The sequence below is a fragment of the Phascolarctos cinereus genome, unplaced genomic scaffold, assembly GCF_003287225.1.
Source record: "Phascolarctos cinereus isolate Bilbo 61053 unplaced genomic scaffold, phaCin_HiC Scaffold_2;HRSCAF=192, whole genome shotgun sequence".
NCBI classification, from domain to species: Eukaryota; Metazoa; Chordata; class Mammalia; order Diprotodontia; family Phascolarctidae; genus Phascolarctos; species Phascolarctos cinereus.
The window spans coordinates 39,139,106-39,164,768 of record NW_027555625.1 but is presented as its reverse complement, the minus strand read 5'-3'; the positions used below and the strand labels follow the sequence as shown (position 1 = coordinate 39,164,768).

Here is a 25,663-nt window from a genome sequence, read left to right as displayed (position 1 = left end):
GTATGTATGTATGTATATACACATGTACATATATACATATACATGTGTATAAATATATATACATATGTGTGTAAATGTATATATCTTACATAGATATATAAAATTCATAGTGGTACTCTGTCATAGCAAAGAACTAGAAACAAAGTGGGTGCCTGCAGATTGGGGAGCCGTTGAAAAAACTCTGGTATTCAAAAATAATGAAATATTATTGTACAGTAAGAAATGATGAATATGAGGAATTCAGTGAAACTTGGAAAGATTTGTATGAACTGATAAGAGCAAAATAAACAGAACCAAGAGAACAATAGGTATGACTACAACAATGTAAATAAAAGACTATTCTCAGAAGGAAATTGAAATCTGAGTAATGAATAACTAGTGAATGTTCTAGAGAAGAGATAATAATGTATAACTCATCCCTTGCAATAGGGAGGTGGAGACTTCTGGGACAGAATGCTGTATGCATTGGCACATGAGTTTCTGAATTAGATATTCTTGCTCATTTTTTTTTCTGTCACAAAGAGTTCAAACTGGGATGGGTTAAGAAATAGCTATAATGTCAAGACAAAAGACATCAACAAAACTTTTTTTAAAACACTGCTGTGAATATTTTGGTATATATAGAACCTTTCTATTTTTGGCTTTTGGGCTATGTGCCTAGTAATGGGATCTCTAGATCGAAAGGTAAGAACAACTGATTAACTTTTAACACATAATTCCAAGTTGTTTTCAGAATGGTTGGACCAATTCGCAGCTCTGCCAACAGTGTATTAATGTGCCTGACTGTCCACGACCGTCCAGCATTGACTGTTTTCATGTTTGCTAATTTGATAAGTGTAAAGGGGAACTTCTGAGTTGTTTTAATTTGCGTTTCTTTTATCATGTAGTGTTCCTGAACCCCAGTGTCCTGGGTAAGTGGGAGGGAGGCCTGGGCAGTAGCCTTCTAAGAGAACCTTAACCCTAACCCTATGCAACATCAACTTCGGGAATCAACTCTCTAGCAAGGTCACATTCAGGAGTTATAGAACATGGCTTTTTCACTGAGAGAAGATAAGTTGCCTGAGCAGGTGATTCACCATGAGCTTCCTCTCCTTCCATTCTCTTCATCCCAGAAATCTTGACACCATCTCTTAACTTTCCTCAGTCTCTGACAAAGGGGTAGCCCTTCACCATGCCAAGGCTAACCTGGCTACAGGTACACTTGATGCCATCCCTTTCCTTCTCCTAAAGATTGTGCCTGAAGTCTTTCGCTTTCTCACCTTTCTCTTTCTCATATCCTTAACTTCTCCCAGTCAACCACTTTCTTCCCTACTGTTTCCAAATATGGCCAAGTCTTCTTTATCCTTAAAGAACCTTCACTAGACCCCACCCTCCCCTCAAGCTATCATCTTACATCTCTCTTTTCTTTCTCAGCCAAATTCCTTAAAATTGTCTATACCTTCTCCACCACTTTTCAACCTTTGCTGACCTCATCATTTGACTAAAAGTGCTCTCTCTGAAGTTACCAGTGATCTCCTAATTAATTAATCTGATGGCCTTTCTCACTTCTAAGCCTTTTTAACCCGTCTGCTGCATCTGACACCATTGACCACCCTCTCCTCCTGGATATTCTGCCCTCTCTGGATTCTTGTGACATTGCTGTTTCTTGGGTCACCTCCTGACTGGTCCTTCTCAGTCAAGCCCCACAACTGCAGATGTTTTGTCCTGTTCTCTTCTCCCTCTATACTCTCTCTCTTACTAACCTCATCAGATCCCATAGGTTTAACTCATTTCTCAATGTAGATAATAACTGATCTACATATCTGGCTCTAGATTGTCTCCTGAGCTTCAGTCCTGTATAACAGCTACCTACTGGATACATCAGACTAGATTTCTCGAAGAAATCATCAACTCAGGAGGCCTAAACTGGACTTGTATTTCTGTCTAACTGTCCTCCTCTTCCAGACTTGCCCATTTTTGTTGAAGTCACTACTATCTTTCAGTCTCTCACTCTTCTTAATCCATGTATCCAGTCAGTTGCCAAATCTTGTCATTTCTCCCTTGACAATATCCCCTTTTTCTCTATTCACACAGATGCCATCTCAGTTTAGGCCCTCATCACTTCTCACCTAGAATATTGCAATAGCTTCTAATTAGTTACCCCATCTCAAATCGCTCTACTCCATCCTGCACATTGCTGCCCAAGGAATTTTCCTTAGGCACAGCTATGACCATGTTGTTATTGTTCATTTGTATCCAACTCTTCATGACCGTGGACAATAGCACCCTTCTGTCCTCTGACCTGAAGTACTTAACCTTCGATGTCATATTTTTTAGCATTTTAAAACTGTCCATGGGATTTTCTTGGCAAAGATACGGGAATGGTTTGCCATTTCCTTCTCCAGTGGATAACTCTTTGTCAGAGCTTTCCGCTATGACCTGTCCATCTTGGGTGACCCTGCACGGCATAGCTCATGATTTGTTTGTTTCTGGTTGTTGTTTTTTTTCCCAAGAAAAAAACCATGTTATTTTATTTTTTCGCTTAATAGTATTTTATTTTTTTCCTGAGTAAATATAGTTTTCAGCATTCATTTTTGTAAGACTGAATTCTAATTTTTTCTCCCTCCCTCCCCTCCCCCCTCCAAGACAGCAAGCAAGCTGATATGTGATATACATGTATAATCATGTTAAATATATTTCCACATTAGTCATGTTGTGAAAGAAGAATCAGAACAAAAAGGAAAAACCACGAGAAAGGAAAAATAAAAAACAAAAGTGAAAATCGTGTGCTTCAATTTGCATTCAGACTCCATAGTTCTTTCTCTGGATATGGATATCATTTTCCATCATGAGTCTTTTGGAATTGTCTTGGATCATTGTATTGCTGAGAACACCTAAGTCTGTCACAGTTGATCATAGCACAATGTTGCTGTTACTGTGTATTGGTTCTGTTCACTTCACTCAGCATCAGTTCATGTTTTTTTTCCAGGTTTTTACGAAATCTGCCTGCTCATCATTTCTTACAGCACAATAGTATTCCATTACATTCATATACCACAACTTGTTCAGCCAATTCCCCAATTGATGGGCATCCTCTCAATTTCCAATTCTTTGCCACAACACAAAGAGCTGTTATAGATATTTTTGTACATATGGGTCCTATCCCCTTTTTTATGATCTCTTTGGGATACAGATGTAATAGTTGTATTGCTTGGTCAAAAAGTATGCATAGTTTGATTGCCCTTTGGACATAGTTCCAAAATGCTCTCCAGAATGGTTGCATGAGTTACTTCACAACTCCACCAACAATGCATTAGTGTTCCGAGTTTCCCTCATCTTCTTCAGTATTTATCATTTTCCTGTTTTGTCATGTTAACCAATCTGATAGGTATGAGGTGGTACCTCAGAGTTGTTTTAATTTGTGTATCTCTAATCAATAGTGATTTAGAGAATTTTTTCATGTGACTGTTCATTTGAAAACTGCCTGTTCATATCCTTTGACAACATTTATCAATAGGGGAATGACTTGTATTCTTAGAAATTTGACTCAGTTCTCTATATATTTGAGAAATGAGGCCTTTATCAGAAATTCTGGCTATAAAAATTGTTTCCCAGCTTTCTGTTTTCCTTCTAATCTTGGTGGCATTGGCTTTGCTTGTGTAAAAACTTTTTAATTTAAAGTAATCAAAATTATCCATTTTGCGTTGCATAACGTTCTCTATCTCTTGTTTGGTCACAAATTCTTCCCTTCTCCATGGATTTGTGTTGAGGGCCGGCTCTAAGAGTCCAGTCTGGGTTTAAGATCCAGGACAGAGTTTGACTCTTGCCCAGGCTTAACCCACAGGGCTCAATCATTTAGGAAGCAGGGCTCTCCAAGGGAGGCTCCTGAGACATTCCTTCTCACTCTTTGAACCTTAGATTTACACATTCACTCCTCTATGCAGGTGGCACCAAGGCGCCCGGGAAAACCTTGGAAAATACAACCCAATCTAGGAACCCTGATAACAAGGAAATGTATGTTGTCACGTCCTCAGCAGATGTTTTAGGGAGTATCTCACAGGGAGGACTCTTTGAAGTTAGGCTAGATTTTCTCTATATATCCTGTACCCTCAGATGAATAAACTGAGCCAGTTCTGCTGCTCCGCCTGGCCTATGTCTCAAGTTTATTTTGCGCTCTTCTGTTCGGTGCACTATTTGATTGCTGGCAATAGATTTGACAGGTAAACTATTCCTTGCTCTCCTAATTTGCTTACAGTACCACCCTTTATGTTTAAATCATATACCCATTTTGACTTTACCTTGGTGTAGAGTTTCATTGAGCCACACAAGCCAATCTGCCACAACCAGGCAGTGATCCATGTTACTGCCCTACTAAATCACCTTTGATGGCTCCCTGTTGTCACTAAAATAAAATATAAACTCCTCTACTTAGGTTTTAAATCTCTACACAAACTGAGCACAATCTATTTTCTCATCCTTACTGGATATTAGTCCCCCTCATTTATGATCCAGCCCCACTGGCCTTCTCTCTCTTCCTCATACAATCTCCCTTCTTTCTGCCTTTACCCTGGTCACCTTCATACCTAGAATACACACCTTCTTTACCTCCACCTCATGGACGCCCTCCTTTCCTTTCAGATACAGCTCAAGCACTATGCAATACATGAAGAGCACTCTGATCCCCAAACCACTTAGTGTTCTCCCACCAAATGACCTTGGATTTAACTATTTTGGATATATTTATATTTATTAGCATTGTATTTGTGCTAAATATAGTTATATATACTTTTTTTGTCTCCCTCCTTAGACTGTAAACTCCTTCTGAGTAAAGATTCTTTCTGATGATCTAAGTCTTCCTTTATTTCTGTAAAGAGGATTTCATAATCAAATTTGTCTATCAATCAATTCTAAATATGCTTTAATATTACTTTAAATATTCAACAATACAGATTAATATAATATTTTAATATGCTTTAAAATATATTTTATATTTAGTTCACACCCTTTCCCAAACATATTCTAGTTTTTTTGCTACCAAAAAAATGCTACTATAAATATTGTGGTATGTGTGAAGCTTTTTTTTTTCTTTCTTAAATTTCCTTTGGGTACTTGCCCCAGAGTGGGATCTCTGGGGTCAAAGGGTATGAATAATTTGATGACTTTTCTTTGCATAATTCTAAATTGTTTTCCAGAATGGTTGTACCAATTCACAGCTCTACCATTAGTAGAGTTTGTTAATGTGCTCATCTTTCCTGAGCTCCACCAACAGTGACTATCTCTGTCTTTTATAGTCTTTATTTGTAAAGATTGTAAAAGGCAAGAATAGCTTATGTTGAAGGGGCTATGGGAAGGCAGGCACACTAATACTCTGTTGATGGAGCTATGATTTATCTTAGTCTTTTGTAGTTATAGTTATACAAGTCCTTTATATGTCTTGGCAGCTAGAGAAGCAAATGGCAAACCACTCCAGTATCTTAGCCAGGAAAGAGTTGGACAGGAGTGGAAATGACTGAACAACAATATCGTCTGAAAATACAGATAATTTGGTCTCCTCTTCAATTAATTCAATACTTTAGTTTTGTTTTCTTATTTTATTGCTATAGCTGGCATTTCTAGTACTTCATCAAAATATAGTGTGGCAGAAGGCTTTCTTTCATTGCCCCTGAATTTATAGTGGTAGAATTATTAATACATTATAAAATCTAGTATGAAGTATGGTACCCAGTAACTAAGTCTTCTAGAAATATTTGATTTGCAATACTCCAGACCTTTATTGTTATGAAGCATCAAGGTGGTGCAGCACATAAAGCATTGGTCCTGGAGTCAGGAAGATCTGAGTTCAAATCCAGATTCAATACTTCCTAGCTGTATGACCCTGGGCAATTCTTTGCCTCAGTTTCTTCAACACTGTAAAATGGGAATTCTCATAGCACTTACCTCCCAGGGTTGTTATGAGGATTAAATGAGATAAGATTTGTGAAAGTACTTAGCATGAGGCCTGGCACAAAGTAGGTGCTGTATAAAATGCTTATTCCCTTCTCCCTTCCCTATGATAACCATTCCCTCTACATTCTGCCAGTTTCTTGTCCCTGTCCAGTTCAGTGCTAGGGATGGGTCCTAGGTGTGCAAGAGCATATTCTGATCTTTCAGAAATTGCTGACATTCCAAGATGTGGTTGTTAACTTCACCCAGGAAGAGTGGAGACAGTTGGAGGCTGCTCAGAAGGACCTGTACAGGGACGTGATGCTGGAGAACTATGAAAACTTTGTGTCCCTGGGTAAGGTTGGCTTTTCTCTCCTGAATCATCTGGGGCCTACTGTGTTTCTCATGTGTGAACTTCAACTTGGCATGTAGGTATATTCTCATGAAGAGATGCAAGATGAAGAGATTCCTAGTCCTTTGATTCCAAGAGATAGAGAATTTCTATGCCCTCTTTTTGTATGAAGGGTCTTTGCTTTGTACTACTGGAAGCTTACAGAGCTGCATTAGGAGCAAAATGTTTGTGCTGCTCCTAATGCTAAAACTTCCCACCTGTCCATCTAGATTAAAGATTCTCCATTTGCAACTCAGTACAAGTCCTCGAACACATATGAAAACTTTTCTTCTTAGCAGGAAGTGTGTTAAGACAAAAGAATTTTCTCTGAGCCAAAGTCAAACTCTTGGACACACCCCCACACCTGAGAGAATCATAGTGCAGACTGTCAAATTCTGAGATGTCTCTGTCTCTAGCATGGCGCCATTACTTCTCCATGATCAGGGCTTCCAGTTTCCAAACCAGACATGCTCTCCCAGCTGGAATGAAGAGGAGCACCGTGGTTCAGAGCACCAGTCCCAAGAAGCACTCAGCTGGGTGAGTAAAACCTAGCCAGAGAGAAGTTTTGTAAGCAGATGCTCAGCTGGTTATCTTTGAAATATCAGACAGAGGTATATCCCTAACGGTCAGCAGCCCCTTGGAGAAGAGCTGTCACTGCCCAGCTTGAGCTCCCTCCCAGTAACCTCATCTTTCACTTCACTTTCAGTGTCATTTTTTTGACATCTCTCCCCTCATATTTCTCTCCAGGAAGGGAAGAAAATAAACATTCATATTGCTTCTACTGTATCTCATTTATTCCTTATAACAACCCTGAGAGGTAGGTGCTGTTATCTTTATCGTGGAGTTGAGGAAGTTGAAGCAAACAGAGATTAAGTGACTTGCCCAGGGTTGCACAGCTAATAAATTAACTGAGGCTGGATTTGAACTCAAGACTTCTAATTCCAGGCCCAGCATTCTAATCACACAAAAAAAAAATTAAAAGAAACTAGATTTTTACAATGGCAGAATTTGTGTCTAGAATAAAACTTGCTGTCACTGCAGTTTGAATAGCCTTTTGCGTAATTTTATCACAAATTGGGAGAGGAAGCATATCCAAAATTCTGACAGACTCTCCACACCACACTGGTGCCATGATTCATTTTAGAGATTTTAAAGGTATGATTTTAGGATATTAGATAAATTTTGTATGAGCATTCTTTCTATAGGCTGTACATTCTGCGGAGTGTGCTGGTCTTCAACTCTTCTTGACTTTCCAATGAAACTTTTCTCAAGAAGGTGACTACAGGGTGGGTGAGAGTCAGATTCTTGTCTAGACTTCCAACTACAACTTTGGCTTGGTTTATCTGTTAAGAACATTGACTTTTACTAGGGAAATTTTGAATAAACGTGTTTTTGTTGTAGAAAATGATATGCCAGATATGTATTTTGTATTGGAAAGAGGCATTGTCTTCTTTTGGATGTTAACACTTCCACCTCTGCTCTGGATCCCATCCTTTCCTATGACTTCCCATGGTTATTGTCCTTCTAAATCTTTAACCTCTCCCTCATCCAGATTTCCCTTTCTTCTACTGTCAGAGAGCACAAAGATCACACATTGAGGGTTGGAAGGGACCTTCCGTGGTGGCCATCTAGTCAACCCAGATATAAAAGGAATCCTCACTTCACCATGCTCAGCTAGTTGTCATCTCGCTTCTCCTCCAAGACTTCCAAGGAGGAGAAACCAGCCATCTCTTGAGGGAACTCCTTCACCCAGAGTCAGCCGGGATTGTTGAGGAGATTTTCTTGACATCAGGCCTGAATTGGCCTCCTAACAGCTCCCACTCTTATCCTAGTTACATTTATTTTGTTAGAGAAATGTTTTTAAAATTCTTATAATTGAAAATACCTATTTTATCTTTTGTGTTTGCCCTATATGAGCCATAGTTGTAAAAGTCAGTCCATCACTCAAACATTCATTAAGAACTTTCTACATCCCAGGCACTGTGCTACACACTGGCCATGGACTGAAAAACAAAAGCACAGTTGTTGCCCTCAAGAAGCTCATAGTCTAACAGGGGAGACTATATGTATATGTGTGTGTGTGTGTGTGTGTGTGTGTGTGTGTGTACGCACATATACATATGTGAGCATATGCACACGTACATGTATTTATGCTATATATAATTGCATATTATACAATGTAAATGTAAGCTAGCCTCAGAAAGGAGGCCCTAACAGTGGGACGTGTTGGTAGGGGAGGCTAGGAAAGGCCTGCTGTGGAAAATGGGATGTTAGCTGAGTTTTGAAAAAAACTAGGGGAGTCAGGAGGCAGAGGTGAGGAGGGAAAACCCTCTAGGCATGAGGGAAGAGACAAAGAGAAGGCACAATATCAGAAAACGAGGTGCGATGTCCGAGGAATAATGTCTCTGTATTGTGGAGTAGATGGGCAGGAAGTAAAGTGTAAGAACACTGGAAAGATAGTCAGGGACCAGGTAGTGAAAGCCTTTAAAAGCCCATCTTAGAGGTAATAGGGAGCCATGCGGGTATACTGAGTAGGGGCGCATGTGCATAGTCAGCTCTGTACTTTGGGAAGGCCACTTTGATGGCTTAGTGGAGGATGAACTGGAGCGGATAGAGACTTAAGGAAGAAGAGCAAAGAGAAGGCCGTTGCATAGTCCAGGTGTGAAAGTGAGGGCCTGTCCTAGGCTGCTGGCTTTTGAGTAGAGAGGAGGGGGCATGGACAAGAGAGATTGTGACAGGCTTGACGATGCAGTTGAGGCTAGCACCAAGGTTGGGTACCTGGGCAGCTGGGAAGATAACAATGTCCTCAACAGAAATAGGGAATTTGGGGAGAGGGAAGACTCTAGGAGGAAAGATAATGAGTACAGTTCTACGTGTCTTGAGTTTAAAATAAGTCTATGGGACCTCCAGTTTGAAATGTCCGATAGGCTGCTGATGATGCAAGGGTAGAAGTCAGGAGAGAGACTAAGGCCCTGGGCAGAGATCTGGGAATCATCCTCAGAGAGATGATCGTTGAACCTATAGGAGCTGATGAGATCACCAAGCAACAGAGTGGAGAGCGACATCCTTAATGTTTTTGTGTCATGGATCCCTTTGGCAATCTGGTGAAACCTGTGGACCTTTTCTCAGTATAAATTTTTTTTCCAATCGCGATTGAAGGAAATGCTAAGTTTCATTTAGAGGTGAGTGAAAATAATGTGTTTTCTCCCCATCCCATTCCACAGACCCCTGAAATCTATCCATGGACCCCTCCCCCATTCAGGGGTCCTGGTATAGAGGGAGAAGAAAAGAGGCCCAGGATAGAGCTTTGGGGGGCCCTCATGGTTAGCAGTGTGACCTGGATGAAGATCCAGCAAAGGAGACTAAGAAAGAGAAATCCAGCAGGCAGGAGGAGAACCTCAAGAGAAAAGATGTCCAGAGGAAGATCATGATCGATAGTGTTGAAGGCTGCAGAGAAGGCAGAGTGAAGACTGAGGAAAGACCATTAGACTGGGCAACTCAGAGATCAGAGCAGCTTCGGTGCAACATTGAGTCCAGAAGCCAAATTGCACAGCTTTTAAAAGAGAGTGCCCACCTAATGCAGCTAGGTAATGCCATGATGCGCAGAGTGCTGGGTCTGGAGTCAGAAAGATGCAACTTCCTAAGTTCAAATGTGGCTTCAGACACTTACTAGCTGTGTGACCCTGAGCAAGTCACTTAGTCCTCTTTGCCTCAGTTTCCTCATCAGTAAAATGAGCTGGAGAAGGAAATGGCAAACCACCCCAGTACCTTTGCCAAGAAAACCCCAAATGGGGTCACAAAGAGATGGCCACAACTAAAAATGACTGAACAACAACAGTAGATGAGGGTGAGAGGAGGTGTAAACGGCTTTCTCAAAGAGCTAAGCTATGAAAAGAAAGAAACGGGCATTTATTAAGTACCTACTATGTGCCAACTATTATGCTAAGTGTTTTACTTGTTTCTCATTTGATTCCCACAACAGCCCTAGGAGGTAGGCACTGTTATTAGTATCCCTGTTGTACAGCTGAAATTGAGTCAGCCAGTGGTTAAGAGACTTTCCCAGCTAGTAAGTGTCTGAGTCAGGATTTGAACTCAGATCTTCCTAACTCTAGGCCCAGTGCTCTGTCCAAAGTACCACCTAATTGCCTCTGAAGCAGGAGAAGAGCTAAGAGAGGGGGTTAAATCAAGTGAGTGTTTTTTAGGGATAAAGGAAAAGTGGGATTGTTTGTTTGACAGCAGGGAAGGAGTCAGTAGTTAGGGAAAGACTGAAAAGTAAAGAGGGAGAAGGGATGACAGGGGCAGTCTGCTGGAGAAGATGGCAGGGGAGGGGATCAAAGGGAGCCACAGAAGGTTGGACTTGGCAAGGACAGGGGCCAGCGCTGTATGAGACAGGGGAGAAGGGGTTGATAGTGGGAGAACACCTCTGGGTAATGTGAGATCAGGAGGAGGGGAGAAGAGGCAGGAAACGTTTTGATGGACAGACAGCCAGGGTGGGATTCCTTGGGAGGTCTGGGGGGGGGCGGGGTGAGGAGGTTTACAGTAGCTGCTCTGAAGACTGATCATGTTCTCTTCTCATTTGTTTTTTGGTGTGAGAAAAATGTGTTCTCCTGGGCCTTGTTAGGTATTTCATCCCTAGCCAGGATCCTGTTGTCAGTAAATTCAGAACCTTTCCTAAATCCTTTCTTCTTAACCAGGTGCTTACTCTCAATTAACAGGTTTCAAACGGGGCCCAATTTCACATTGTCATTTTCCCAATTTACGTTTCTTCTTTGCTTTCTGTTAGCAGCAACAATCGAAACACTACCAGTGCCCCTTGGTTCTTCAGTCTTTTTTTTCCCAGAACTTCATAATCCCTAATAATATTTTCTTGGTTCCTATTGGGAAGTGCCATCTTTCTCCATGTGAATCACCAGTAGTAGATAGTAATCATGTATCTTGACATGTGCTAAGGTCACCTGTGACTACTCAGATGCTTGCCCTGGTGATGCAATAAACCTCTCTATTGATTCCCCCCCCCAATAGTATTTTATTTTTTCCAATTACTTGTAAAGCTATTTTCAACATTCATTTATAAGATTATGAGTTCCAGATTTTTTCTCCCTCCTTTCCTCTCCTGCCCCCTCCCCAAGATGGCAAGCAATCTGATATAGTAAACCTCTCTATTGTTAATGTCATTGGCAGATAGCCATCTCATTACCACCTCGCTAGGGAGCCTCCAGTAACCATTACTTCTCTCCTAGCCCCCTGTTTTTTATTGAATGAATGCAGGTCTGCATCATCACTCCTCATAGCATAAGAAGCCACGCCATCCTCAGAGGCTGTTACAACTCCCTATGATAGTTGAAGAGCCTCAAATCTATTACCATTGTCCTTCATCCTTTTCTCTGGAATATCTTCTACCCTCAAACCTCTTGACACAGGAGAAGATTCTGTATTACTTCTTTAGGTCATTTTTATGTTTTTACCTTGAAACTCTCTTTCCATTTTCTCAAGGGAACTCTTATTTTCCACTAACCTATAAATGTATGGTAATCCTGAAACCCTTGGACCTTTTCTAGGAGAGAAACCCAACTTTACTTTCAGCATGGGTTGTAGCTGCCTGGCTATGCCAGAAAAAAACACACACTATATGAGTTCCCTGCAGAATTCTTAGTACATTCTACACTTGTAGGAGGGACAATCTTAAGTCTTGACTTCTTTGTCTTTCCCGTTGGCATCCTTGCAACCAACTTTCACAGTAAACTGTTCTGAGGAGTTGCATGTTGGCAAGGCCTCCCAGAGGGCTTCTAGCATGCGCCTTTTTGTAAGGCTAGATGATTCATCTACTCCTAAATAGACCCCTCCTGCCATTGCCTGGTTTTTCAGACATACAGTTTGTCAATGTCTTCTTTAAAATGTGCTTTCCAGAACTAAACAAAAAACTGACAATTGTCTGAGTAGGGCAGAGTACAATAGTAGTATTAGTAGACCCTGTATATCTCTTATTTTACCCTAAAATGTATTTGACTTTTTAGTTTTCATGACATACTGTTGGTTTAGATTAAGTTTGGGATCAACTAAAATATCTAGGCCTTTTGAACATGACCTGCCACCATACCAGGGGTCTTCAGTCTGATATTCAGTCTCCCAAACTTAAGTTCAAGTCTTTACATTTATGCTTTTGAATTTCATATTGGACTATTCTTCCAGCATGTTGAAATGTTTTTTAGAAATTTAATTTAGACATCTAATATAGCACATATTCCATATATCTTTGTGTCATCAGAGAACACGATCATTTATTTATGTGATTTCATCAAGTTTCATTAATAGGGTTGAGAAGAATAAAGTCAAGTACAAAATTCTAAGGCATAAAACTAGAAAAACTTGTAAAAGTTTACAAAACTCCATATTTTTTTTTGTAAAAGAATTTAACTGGCTCAAAGTGTGCTAGGCTATATTATCAGCCAATCCACAATTCTACATCTATAGACATGTCAAGAGACAAAATGGCTTGCCCAAAACTAAACATCCAGGTACTAAATTAGATATTCAGTTATTAAATCTCTTATGTCCCAGTTCAGAAATCTTATCATTAGGCGCCACAGTTAATAGAATGCCGGGCCTGGAATCAAGAAGACCTGAGTTCAAATCTAGCCTTACATACTTAGTAGCTGTGTGACCCTGGGCAAGTCACTTAACTCTCTGTTTGCCTCAGTTTCCTCATCTGTAAAATTGGGCTAATAGTAGCACCTCCCTCCCAAGATTTCTGTGAAGATCAAATTAGTAATAATTGTAAAGTGCTTAGCACAGTGACTGGCACATAGACACTTTGTAATTGTTAGCTATTTTAATCAGTAAAGGAAGTTTTCTTTTTCGTAGAAAGAACAGTGGCTATTGGTTTTTTTTTCTTTCAGATTTCCTGATTCAGAAGAAAAGTCACAAAATCAAGCAATCAACTCCAAAACAGGTTATTTCTGCAGGAGAATCACTGAAGGAACAAATCAAGGATGGTTCTTGGGATTGTTATGTCAGGCTAGAGAGGCAGAAGGATAAGCAGGAAAGACAATCTAGGCAAGTAACAGTCAGTAACAGAAAAATATTTAACAAAGCAAGTGTGCATAAATATAATACATTTGGGAAAAAGTTCAGAATGGGATCCATCCTTGTTCCGCAGCAAGGAGGTCTTAAAGGAGACTGTCTCCACAAGGTTGGTACATTTGGAAAGAGCTTCAAACAACGTTCATAACCAATTAACCATAAGAGAATCTCCTTGTGGAAGAAACTCTATAAGTATAATAAATGCAGGAAGCGCTTTAGTTACTACTCACATTTGAATCGTTACCATAAAATACACATTCAAGGGAAACTTTGTAAATGTAATGAATGTGTCAAAACCTTCAGGATCAATTTATCCTTTAATCTGCATAAAAGAATTAATGTTTTAGAGAAATCCTACAGATGTATTCAGTGTAGGAAAATCTTTAGCAAGAAGGGACATTTTAAAACACATAAGATAATTCATAATGACAAGAAATTATTCAAATGTAATAAATGTAGAAAAGCCTTTAGCGGTAATGAATACCTAACTCAACATCAAATGATTCATAAGGCAAATAAACCTTGTAAGTGTAATGAACGTGAAAAAGTCTTTAGCAATAATCCATATCCAACTCGACATGTAACGATTCGTAATGGAGAGAAACCTTCTAAGTGTAGTGAATGTGGGAAGGCCTTCAGCCAAAAGGGAAACCTTCAAATACACATGGTAATTCATACTGGAGAGAAACCATTTGGATTTGAATGTGGAAAAGCCTTCAGAAGTAATCAATACCTAACTCAACACCAAACAATTCATACTGGAGAGAAACACTTTGAATGTCGCGTATGTAAGAAAGGATTTAGGCAGAGTTCATCTCTTATGCAGCATCAGAGAACTCACACAGGGGAGAAACCCTACAAATGCAGTGAATGTGGGAAAGCCTTTAGCCGTAAAGAAAGCCTTAATGCCCATAACAGATTTCATACTGGAGAGAAACCTTATAAATGTGATGAATGTGGGAAAGCCTTCAGCTGAAAGGGAAGCCTTCATGCACATGACAGAATTCATACTGGAGAGAAGCCTTTTCAGTATAATGAATGTGGGACAGCTTTCAAATGGCGTGTTCATCTTAAGGAGCATAAGACAATTCATACTGGAAAGAAACACTTTGAATGTAATGAATGTGGAAAAGGCTTTACACATAGCTCATACCTTATGCAACATCAGAGAATTCATACTGGAGAGAAACCATATGAATGTAATCAGTGTGGGAAAGCCTTTAGCCAGAAGGGGCATCTTAATATGCACCAAAAAACTCATGCTTCAAAGAAACCCTTCAAACATAAAGAAGGTGGAAAGCCTGTAACTGTCCATTAAATTTTATGGCTCTTAACAAAATGCATATGCAAGAGAGATCCTTTGAATGTAAAGAATGTGGTGAAGCCTTCTCACACAACTCATCCCTTAAGAAACATTCTAAAATTACCTAGAGAAAAACACTTTAAATGTAATGAATGTGGGAAAAGCTTTAGGCATAGCACATACCTTATGCAACATCAGAGAATTCATAGTGGACAGAAACCCTATGAATGTAATGAATGTGGGAAATCTTTCAGGCAGAAAGGGACCCTTAATACACATAAGAAAACTCATACTGGAGAAAAACACTATGAATGTAATGAATGTGGGAAAGGCTTCACACACAACTCTTACCTTATAAAACATTAGAGAATTCATACTGGAGAGAAACCTTTTGAATGTGGTCAATGTGGGAAATCTTTCAGCCAGAAGAGAACTCTTAATACACATAAGAAAACTCATACTTGGCAGTAATCTTTCCTGTGTACTGAGTGGGAAAGATTTCAAATTGCATGGGGACATTAAGGAACATAAAGAGTTTCATAATGAAAAGAAACCCTTTAAATAGATAAAATGTATAGAAAAAGCCTTCTGGAAGAAGTAAAAGTTACTGTAAATCAGAGTTTTCATATGGAAACAATATTTTCAGTGTAATTAATGTTGGCAAACTTTCAAAAAAGTAGAAACCTTAAGGTTCATAAGAGTCATACTAGAAAGAATACTTTTATAATGGAAGTGGGAAAGCCTTTGCTCCTAAGAAAATTCATACTGGAGAGAACTTTTTTTAAATGTGTTACATTTGAGAAAACCTTCAATTAGAGGAAATACCTTACAGAATATTAGGTAATAGAGAATCAAATGAGATACTATTTGTAAAGTGCTTAGCACAGTGCCTGACACATAGTAAGTGCTATATAAATGCTAGCTATTATCATCAGTGAAACTTGATCGTGATAATGCTGGAGCTTACACAGATGTCTGAAAATGGAGGGAAAGCTTCATAAAATTTCTTGTTAAATATTTTGGAGTCAAAGTGTTACCTTTTTTCACCAGCATCAGTATTGCTTGTTACTTGTCACTCCTAGTCGTGTTGTGAACAAAGATAGAGAATACTGTGTAACCATTCTGACTGGGTCCACCACCAATCTGTATTACACAACCTCACCTTTCTTATTAACTCACTATCCCACTCTCCACAGCAGCTTTTCAAATCTTATCCTTCCTCTAACCTCCCATGGTTTCCCTCCTTCCACCTATCCCAACTCTCTCAGCTGAGAACTTTATTTACTATTTTGCAGATAAAATTGAGGTCATTTGCCAAGAGAGCCATCTTCTCCCTTCTTCCTCATTTTATATCACTCAGATGTCTTCTGCCACTATATCTTCCATCATCCTTTACATGAAGAGGAGGCCTTACTCCTTACCAAGATTAACCTTTCAAGATGCACAAGGATCCTGTTTCATCCCATCTTCCCCAACAGATTGCCCCGTCTGTCATCCCCACTCTATCACTTATTTTCAGTCTCTCCCTCTCCAAATGGCTTAATGTATACTACTTAAAAGCATGCTCATGTCTCTCCCATGCTCAAAAATTCCTCACATGATCCTACCATCCCTGCTATCATCTCATATCTCTTCGTGGCAAAACTCCTTGAGAAGACTATCTACCATAGATGCCTCCATTTCCTTTCCTCTCAATTGATTCTTAACCCCACTACAATACAGCTTCTGATGTCATAATTCTACTGAAACTGTTCCCTCCAGTTACCAGTAATCTCCTATTTACCCAACCCAATGGCTTTTTTTCAGTCTTCATTCTTCTTGACCTCTCTGTAGCCTATGACACTGTTGATCACCCTCTCCTCTTTGAATATTCTGTTCTCTCTACATTTTTGGGACACCACTCTCTCTTACTTCCTCTACCTATCTGACCACTTCTTGGTCTCTCTTGTTGGATCTTCATCCAGGTCATGCCCATTTACTTTGGGTATCTCACAGGGCTCTGTCCTGGATTCTCTTTTTCTCTCCTTTTATATGGCTTCATTTGATGATCTCATTACCTCCCATTCATTTATCATCTCTATGCTGATGATTCTTAAATCTACCTATCCAGTCCTAACCTCTCTGCTGACCTCCATCTTGCATCTGTAGTTGCCTCTCAGACATCTTCAACTGGGTATCCAGTGGACATCTTGAATCATATTTCCTCCTAAACACTTCCCCCTTCCAAACTTTTCCATATTACTTTTGAGGATGCCAGCACCTTTCTGGTCCCTCAGCCTCACAACCTAGGTGTCATCCTCAACTCCTTACCATCTTTCACACACTCCCAAATACAATCTGTTGACAAAGGCTGGCAATTTCACCTTTGCAGCATCTTTCAAATATGCCCCTTCCTCTCCTCTGACACTCACCATTTTAGTGCAAGCCTTCATCACCCTCACACTTGGATTATTGCAATACCCCAACGATGAGTCTACTTGCCACAAGTTTCTCCCCACTTCAGTCTATCCTCCATTCAGCCACCAAAGTAATTTTCTTACAGGTTCAACCATGTCACTCTCCTACTCAGTAAACTCCAGTGGCTTCCTGTTGCCTCCGGGATCAAATACAAAATCCTTTGGTATTTGAAGCCCTTCATAACCTATCTTCACCCCTCTACACCTTTCCAGTTTTCTTATACCTTATAGTCTGCCCCCTGCCCCCATTAATCCAGTGAAACTGGTTTCCTTACTATTCCATGAGCAAGGTATTCATTCCGTCTCCCTGCTCTGGGCATTTTTATTGCTTTCTCCCATACTTAGAATGTTCTCCTTCCTTATCTCCACCTGCTGACTTCCCTGGCTTCCTTGAAGTCCCAACTAACGTCTCATCTTCTACAGGTAGCCTTTCCCAGCTTCTCAGTTCTAGGGCCTTCCCTCTTTTAATTATTTCCTGTTTATCTTGTATATAGCTTGTTTGTAGATATTGTTTGCTTCTGGTTTCCTCCATTAGATTGTGAGTTTCTCAAGGGCAGGGTCTGTCTTTTGTTTATATATGTGTATGTTCAGTGCTTAGCACAGTGTTTGGCACACAGTAGGCAATATATAAATGTTTATTGACCGATTTCTCATTTAACCTTCTTGTAGACATCCCCTTTCTGTACTAGATGGTTTTGGATCAAGACCTGCATTCATAGACCCTTCTATCCTTTACCACTTGCCTCATCTTGTCCAGATCACCAGCCCTGGATAAATTCAATTGTTAAAGATTTAAAACAAAAATCTAAGACCAGAAACCAAGGGGAACTTTTCAATATATGTAGCAGGGACTAGACTGCAGTAGAGCACATGGAGCATGGGTAAGGACGGACCTGCGGGAGGCATCCCATGAGCTCCTTTGACTACTTCTGGGGAGACTTGTGGATCAACATTGAAAGGGTTCATTGCTTTAGGATGACAGCAATCCTTCGGTGGTCCTTGTTCCCCTATGCTGTGATGATGGCTGAAATGCTAGAGGAAGCGACATCAAAGATGCATCAGAGCAAGAATTTGTTTTACTTGATGACGTATTTGTAATAGGTTTTACTTTTCTTGCTTTCTCACTGGGTGGGGAAGGGGAGAGAATTTGGAACTAAAAATAAAATTGAATTTTTAAAAGATGGTTGAGATGTGGGGAAGGAGGGAGGAAGAGAAACAGTTCAGAACTTAAAATGTAACCAAACAAAATTTTTTAAATTTAAGCTAGATCAGAGAAAATCGGCCACAAATTTCTGTCTCTGTTTGTTTCTCTGTGTCTGTCTCAGTCTAACTCTTTTTCTCTCTCATTGGGGGAGGGGAACCTGCCAACTACTGAAGAGAGCCATTGACAGAAGGATGGGAGTAACCTGGCTAGACTAACTTACCAGAAGACGTGTCCAGCCTGGGGAAAGAGGAATGACACCATTCCTTCAGCTCCAAGCCTGTCTTTCCTCCTCTGAACTGCCTGAGGCCTAGAGAGGCTTCACTTTGAGGCCAGACCCATATGGATAATGAACATCTAAACTCATTCTCCCACGATTACTCCTCCCTGGTCATACTCTCTCCATCCCAGTGATTCTGAACCCCTGCTTGTCGTCATTCAAGCTCTCTTCTCTGATCCCTCATTTCCTTGCCCCTCGGCCCCTACCCCAGTCTCACTCCAAAGCTCCCCACCCCTACTACGCTTGCTGGAATACTTGCTCCGTAGAGGGGGGAGAATGGCTTTCATCTTACATCTTTTCCTTCCTTTTTTCCTTCTTCTGGCCCTCACTGAGACTTGGTTCCTTCCTGATGACACAGCCTCCCTGGCTACTCATCCCAGAATTGACTACACTTTCACTCATTCCCCCCTGATTTCACTGGTCAAGGTGGAAGAGTAAGAATACTGATTGCTCCCCATTGCCAGTTGCAGGTTCTTACTCTCTGTCCCTCACCCTCCCATATCCAATCTGTTGTCAAGGTCTGTCAATTTTACCTTTGCAATTATCTTTTGAATATCCCCATCTACTTTGACAGTGCCACCACTCTGGTACAAGTCTTGTCACCTCTCAGGCCATTGCAATAACCTGCTGGTTGGTGTCTCTGCCACAAGTCTCCCTCCATTCCAGTCTATCCTCCATTCGGCTGTCAAAATGATCTTACTAAAGTGCAGGTCTGACCATGTCACTTCCTTACTGCAGTGGCTCCCTGTCTCCTCCAGGATCAAATATAAAACCCTCCATTTGACATTCAAAGCCCTTTATAACCTGGACCCTGCCTACTTTTCCAGTCTTCTTCTGCCTTACTTCTCCTTCCCCATGTAACTCTGCGATCCAGTAACATTGACCTCCTTGCTGTTCCTTGAACAAAACACTCCATTCCCTGATTCCAGGCATTTTCACTGACTGTACCCTATGCCTGGAACTCTCTTATTCCTTGTCTCCACCTTCTGGCTTTCTTCAAGTCTCAGCTAAAATCTCATCTTCTATAAGAAGCCTTTCCTGACTGCCTTTACTTTTAGTATCTTCCCTCTATTGATTATCTCCAATTTATCCTGTCTGTACCTTATCTATACAGAGTTGCATATCATTTCCCCTATTAGACTGTGAGCTCCTTGAGATTGTGGACTATCTTTTACCTTTTTTTAGATCTCCAGTGCTTAGCACAGTGCCTGGCATATAGTAGGCACTTAATAAATGCCTTTTCACTGACTGACTGATGCAGAGGGCATTATTTGGATGGGGAAAAGCCAAAGCAAAGGTGCAATGCCAACTCAGCAATCCTACGAATTGCTTTATGTTTTAGTTTTTAAGTCTCCATTTCCTAGGAAAGTGTGTAGTTTTTGCTGTTTAAGTCTGTCAGTGTATGTCTATGAGTGTCATGTTAAATGTTTCTTTTGTTTGAAGGAACTAAATAGCTGTCCTGTGCCTGATTTATGTTGTACATTGAGTATCATTCTGCTTCTCCCCTCATCCCCCCTTTTGGGAAAGGCTTCTTGCAGAAAGACTTTAGTTTAGACTGGAAGGAAGCCAAGGAGGTCAGTAGTCAGAGCAGAGAAGGGAGAGCGTTCCAGTTATGGAGGTCAGCCAGAGAAAACGCCTAGAGCCAAGAGATGGAGCACCTTGAGGACAGTGTCACAGGATCAAAGGATGGTGGTACCATGAACAGAAACAGAGGTAGGGTGGCTGTAGGCCAGAGACAAGAATTCAGAACAAAGGAATTGAGGTAGTAGACAACTAACCTCACAACTGCACCACAACTTCATGTTCTTCTCCTCAGCTCCCTCCCATTCATTTGCTTGGGAGATGGGATTTTGAGGTGCTAAGGAGAAACTTGATGTCTCAGGACACACCAGTTCTATGGGATTTCTGTGGCAGAGAGCCCTGGAATAAGTTGTTGGCTGTAGGATTCCCTCAATGAGTTAAACAGAATTTACAAGGATTTTTCTAAGCTTAAGTCAGATAGAGATTTGAGGCAATGATGTGGTGACTTCAAAAGACCAAAAGCTTATGAGTTCTAATCAGCTAAATGGATGATCTATGTTCCAAAAATGTTTGGCCCTTTGAGGCTAGAATGCTGGCAGCTGACAGATTCCCCTCCCTAAGAGTACACAGCAATATCTGTGTGTGTGAGATCATCCTTTTGAGTTCTGGGCTGTATGCTAAAAAGAGCCCACCTCTTTTATGAAGACTTTGCTATGACCCAGCAAATGGCAGTGGAGAGAGGTGAGGAGCTGTAGAAAAGCAACACTCCATGTATTGGGGAGTAGTAGAAACAACTTTCCCATTGGAGAGTGAGGGGGATGCAACGCCAAGCAGGGGCCCAGCTAGGTAGAGTGGGGAGCAAGCCCAGAAGATGTTGGTGGCCTGGCAGCATCGAAGGTATGACATGCTCTTCCACATGTGATTCACATGTTCATCTCGCCTGAGTTCGCTGCAGGTTGATGGGAAATGTTCTATTGTGACTTTTCTTACATGGCTGTTTCACTAAATACCTTTTCTCTGAACTAATTGTGTCTCCAAGCTGATTAGTTAAAGTAAACATCAGTGGACACTTATGAACTATCACTGTGTGAATGTGAACCCATAGAGTACCTTGAACTTGAAACAGCTTTTCGGGGGGGCCTGTATTCAAGTGAGGATACCCTCACATATTTCATAGAGAAGTAAGCGGTTGGTGTCTGGAGGGAAGACCATGACTTTAGTTATGGATGTGCTAACTTTGATGTGCTGAGTATAGGCGAAGCAATTCAGCAGACAGTTGAAAACATTATACTGGACATTTTGGTCAAGATTAGGGGTGAAGGGATAGATGTGGAAGTCTTGATTACAGCAATACTGAAAACTATGAAAGATTATCAGAGGTATCACACAACCCAAAGGCTGTAAGAAGCCAGCAAACTTCCATGTGAGGTCAGAACCAGAATAAAATCTAATTGGGCAATATTTAACAAAATAAATAAAAATACAATAGAACATAGATGTTAATTTGTGATTCTCTAAATCAATATGCATCCTGCAGGGATCCATTTCTATTTGAGTTTGACATTATTGGAATGGATCATGAGAAAGAAAATACAGGAAATGAGACCAAGGAGACACCATACCTCAGGAGTAGAAGAAGGATAATGGTCCGGGAAAGAAGAAAGTAGAAATTTTTGGAGATAGAAGCATGTTAAGTCCAATGGAGAGGTCAAGAAGGATCAGAAAAGAGCCCACTGAGTTTAGTGATAAGGTCATTAGCGACCTTGCAAGGAGATGTTTCAGTAAAGTGGTATGGATGAAATCCAAATTTACAGGATTCAAAGGATTAGTGGAGGCAGTGAGAATAGACTATGCTTTCTAGAAATTTACCGGTGAAGTAAAGGAGAGATATACTCCATAAATTCAAAAAGCATCAGGCTTAAAGAAATAATATTTTAGGATGCGATGAGTTTATTTGAGAGCCAAGAGAAAAGATACACAACACTCTCTCTCTCTCTAGCCCTCAAATCCAGAATTCAGAATCCAGCATCTGGGGAGTCTTGAGCAGAAGGAAAGGGAATGTGGTGGAAGGGAGGCTTCCAACGGGGTAGAGCTGTGGGCGGGGGGGATTAGGAGAAGGGGAGCTGTCGCTGATCTTCTTCCTCCTATCTACCTCTCCTACTCAAGTCCCAAAGTTTGGTGAGTCTCTCTACCCCGAGAGTGCCGGAAACTTAGCCCTGTAGACGCCAGAGGGCGCTCTCTTTCCGCATTTGCTAAAGCTCCTAGCAGCAGGACTTGCGGTCAAAGGAATAAATAGCTCAGACTGTGTGAGTCTCGGGAGCTTGGCTCCTCAGAGCACATACCTGAGCTGCTTTACATGCTCCTCCCAATAGTCCATTCTGCTCAGAGTCTGGATAAAAGCCATCTCAGTGTCTGGGGTTTCTAATTAACTCTAGCCATGCTGCCTTTGAAGATGGTGTCCCCTACCCAGCTCCTGGTCTTATTAGTGTTCTGGATCCCTGGTAAGGGACAGAGGGATGGAGGGAGAGGACATTGGAGGAAAGCAGAGCCAAATTCCTTGGCCTCTGTCTGGCCCCACAGGGGAATGGAAAAGGGAAAGAAAGAAGGGTGTAAGAGAAGGAGGGAGGAAGGGAGCGAAAAAGGAAGGAAAGCAGGGAGGGAGAGAGGGAGGAAGGAAGGAAGGAAAGAAAGAAGGAAGGAAGGAAGGAAGGAAGGAAGGAAGGAAGGAAGGAAGGAAGGAAGGAAGGAAGGAAGGAAGGAAGGAAGGAAGGAAGGAAGGAAGGAAGGAAGGAAGGAAGGAAGGAAGGAAGGAAGGAAGGAAGGAAGGAAGGAAGGAAAGAAAATGAGGTTATATTGACAGTAAGTGCTCTGGCTTGGTGGGCCATTGGTAAGGGAGTGAAAAGGCTCTGTGAGGCTGATTTCATTCCGAATCTTCACTGTTTGAATGTGGTTTCTGATTTCAGGCTCCAGGGGACAGATTGTGGTGACTCAGTCTCCAGCTTTGGTCTCTGCATTTCTGGGAGAGACTATTAACATTGCCTGTAAAACCAGTAAGAGTATGACTGAAGAGGGAGGTTTTCACTCCCTCCACTGGTACCCGCAGAAGCCAGGACAGGCTCCTAGGCTGATCATGTATGGGGTATTTAATCCAGTCCCTGGCCTCTTATCCAGATTCAAAGGCTACTGTGATGATATCTTGGGTGACAATTTCACTCTCACAATATAGTGGAAGCTGAAGATGTGGCAGATTATTATTGCCAGCAGGGTTTTAGTGGCCACAGTGTTTCAACTCTGAACAAAAAGTTCCCCAGGACAGCTTATTTGCTTCCCCTTTCTCCTTTAGAAGCTCCAGCTGGTCTCAAGGGAAAAGCTCTCAACTTGAAGTCTTAAGCCTTTCCAAGTTGTCATTGCTGTTGTATGCTTTATAATGTGGTAGCCATTGTCACCCTACCCCCAAGTTTGTGCTCCTCCTCAAGCTCAGCCAAAGAAGGCAGAGCCAAATCTAATCCCCCCGGGATCAATTTTCTTGTGGTATGTTTGACTCAGTCCAGACATGAGGTCGTTTCTCCTAATCTATAGATAAAATTTAAGATTTTTTTTCTACGCTGCCCATTCAAACTATTGACTTACATTAACTTGTAGTCAAATTTAGTACTTGCATCCCAAAATATGGATCTTCTCACATATGACTCCAGGTTTGAGGCACATTGTGGATGTGAGTCAGCATCCACGCAAGACTATAACTCACAATCCATTCCCCCGAAGAAGATTGCTAGGTCCGTTTCATAGCCCTGAACATTGCTTGGCTCTTCCCAACAGTCTCCCAGAGCATGCTGAGAAATCTGTGACTATGGTCCATGCATATAGTCTGTCTCTAGTTTTCAACAAATGTGTGTAGTAAACCTGCCCAGTTCCCATAAAATCATTCAGGGTTTCTGGTTTTTTTAATGGTGCCAAGTACAGGATGGCCAATGTTTTCACCCCAGAGAAAAATCAGAACCCAAAAGATTTATAGGAGCCCAATAACAAATGAAGAAAACTCAAAATAGGCCATAAATGATGCACAGTTTTCTGTCTCTGACGAACCCTACTTTTCTTCTAGGGACTTGCAGTCCTAACTCAGTGCCATGCTATGGTTTTGATTCCCCTTGGAAGGCAATTAAATCTAAGGTGGCTAATTGATCTACATCAGGGGTGGGGAACATGGGCCTCCAAGCTTTCTAAGTCCTTGGGTGTGGCCTTTTCACAGAAGTCCAAGTTTTACAGAACAAATCCTTTTATTAAGAGGATTTGTTCTGTGAAATTTGGATTCATTCAAAGGACTGCACTTCAGGACCTAGATGGCTACATGTGGCCTCGAGGCCATGGGTTCCCCATTCCTGGATTTAACAGAGTGAACTTCAGAGGAAGGAGAAGTTATTGAGTGTGGTAGAAGTAGGGGGAGGAGAGGTCCCTGTAGGACCACTGTGTTGGGAGTGTGAATAAAGCTTCACACAGTGCTGGAGAGGATGACCAGGCATGCACACTTGTTGGGGGGACCCAGATCACAATGAAGGCAAATAGATAGAAAGAGCCTAAGAGAAAAGTCCAGAATGAAGGGAATTTTGTTCACCATGGAATGGTAATTCCAGAGAGCACAGTAGAAAGGGTGTGCAGGGGTTGGAGTGGTACATGAGTGGGGTAGGGGAGAAGATGATGGAGAATGGGAGGTGGGGATTGAGCATAGTTTGCTCCTATGTAATTAATATGGGAGGATGTGATGATATAGGATCCCTACACAGGGACAGGAAGAAAAACAGGTGGTGGAAGATTGTTAGGCATAATGGGAATGGTGAATGGCCAATGAATGATAATGCTCAGAGTCTCACAGGAGGGCTGTTGCTAAAGTAGAAGCAGCCTAGGATGACCCAGACCCAGGCCCTACCCAGTGTCCTCTGCTAGCCAGGAGAACCATGCTAGACCCTGGCCATTGTTTGGCAAAGGCATATGGCAGAAGACCTGGAGAGAAAAAAGAAGTCATTGAGGAGTTAGAAAAATTGATCATAATCCTGAATGATAACAACACTCTAAGATAACATAACACGTAACTCTTTTCTTATATAAGGTAGAATAATCAACAAGGGAAAATCCTATTCAAGATCTAGTTCTCATCAGCAAAAAGGAGGTCTTGCTAGACTAGAAATGAGGATCCCTTAATTCTTCTCCCATTATCTGAACTAATAATGATAATCCCTCTACCTCCTGATTCTTTTGTACCAGGGAGGTAAATGCATTTCACACACTGGATATCTGGAGAGAAAGGAAATAGCAGTATGGAAAAGAGTCAGGTTCACATTAATTAGTGGTTGGAGCGAGAAAGGAGAGGATTTGTAAACCTTTTAAGTAATACTGCCCGAAATGTGGCTATCATTAATTAAAAGTGATTGATGTAATATATCTAATAAGAAGAAATGCGTGTTTTGCTTGGAGTTCAGCATAGGAAATGATTTATTAAGTTGACCTCAAGCCGTAAAATAAAATTATTTCTGTC

The 25,663-nt window shown here is 41.1% G+C and overlaps 1 pseudogene; it reads left to right on the top strand.

The window, feature by feature from the left end:
- Nucleotides 1–663: 663 nt before the first annotated feature.
- LOC144455670 (uncharacterized) lies at nucleotides 664–15,292 on the top strand (annotated as a pseudogene).
- The last annotated feature ends 10,371 nt before the right edge of the window (nucleotides 15,293–25,663 follow it).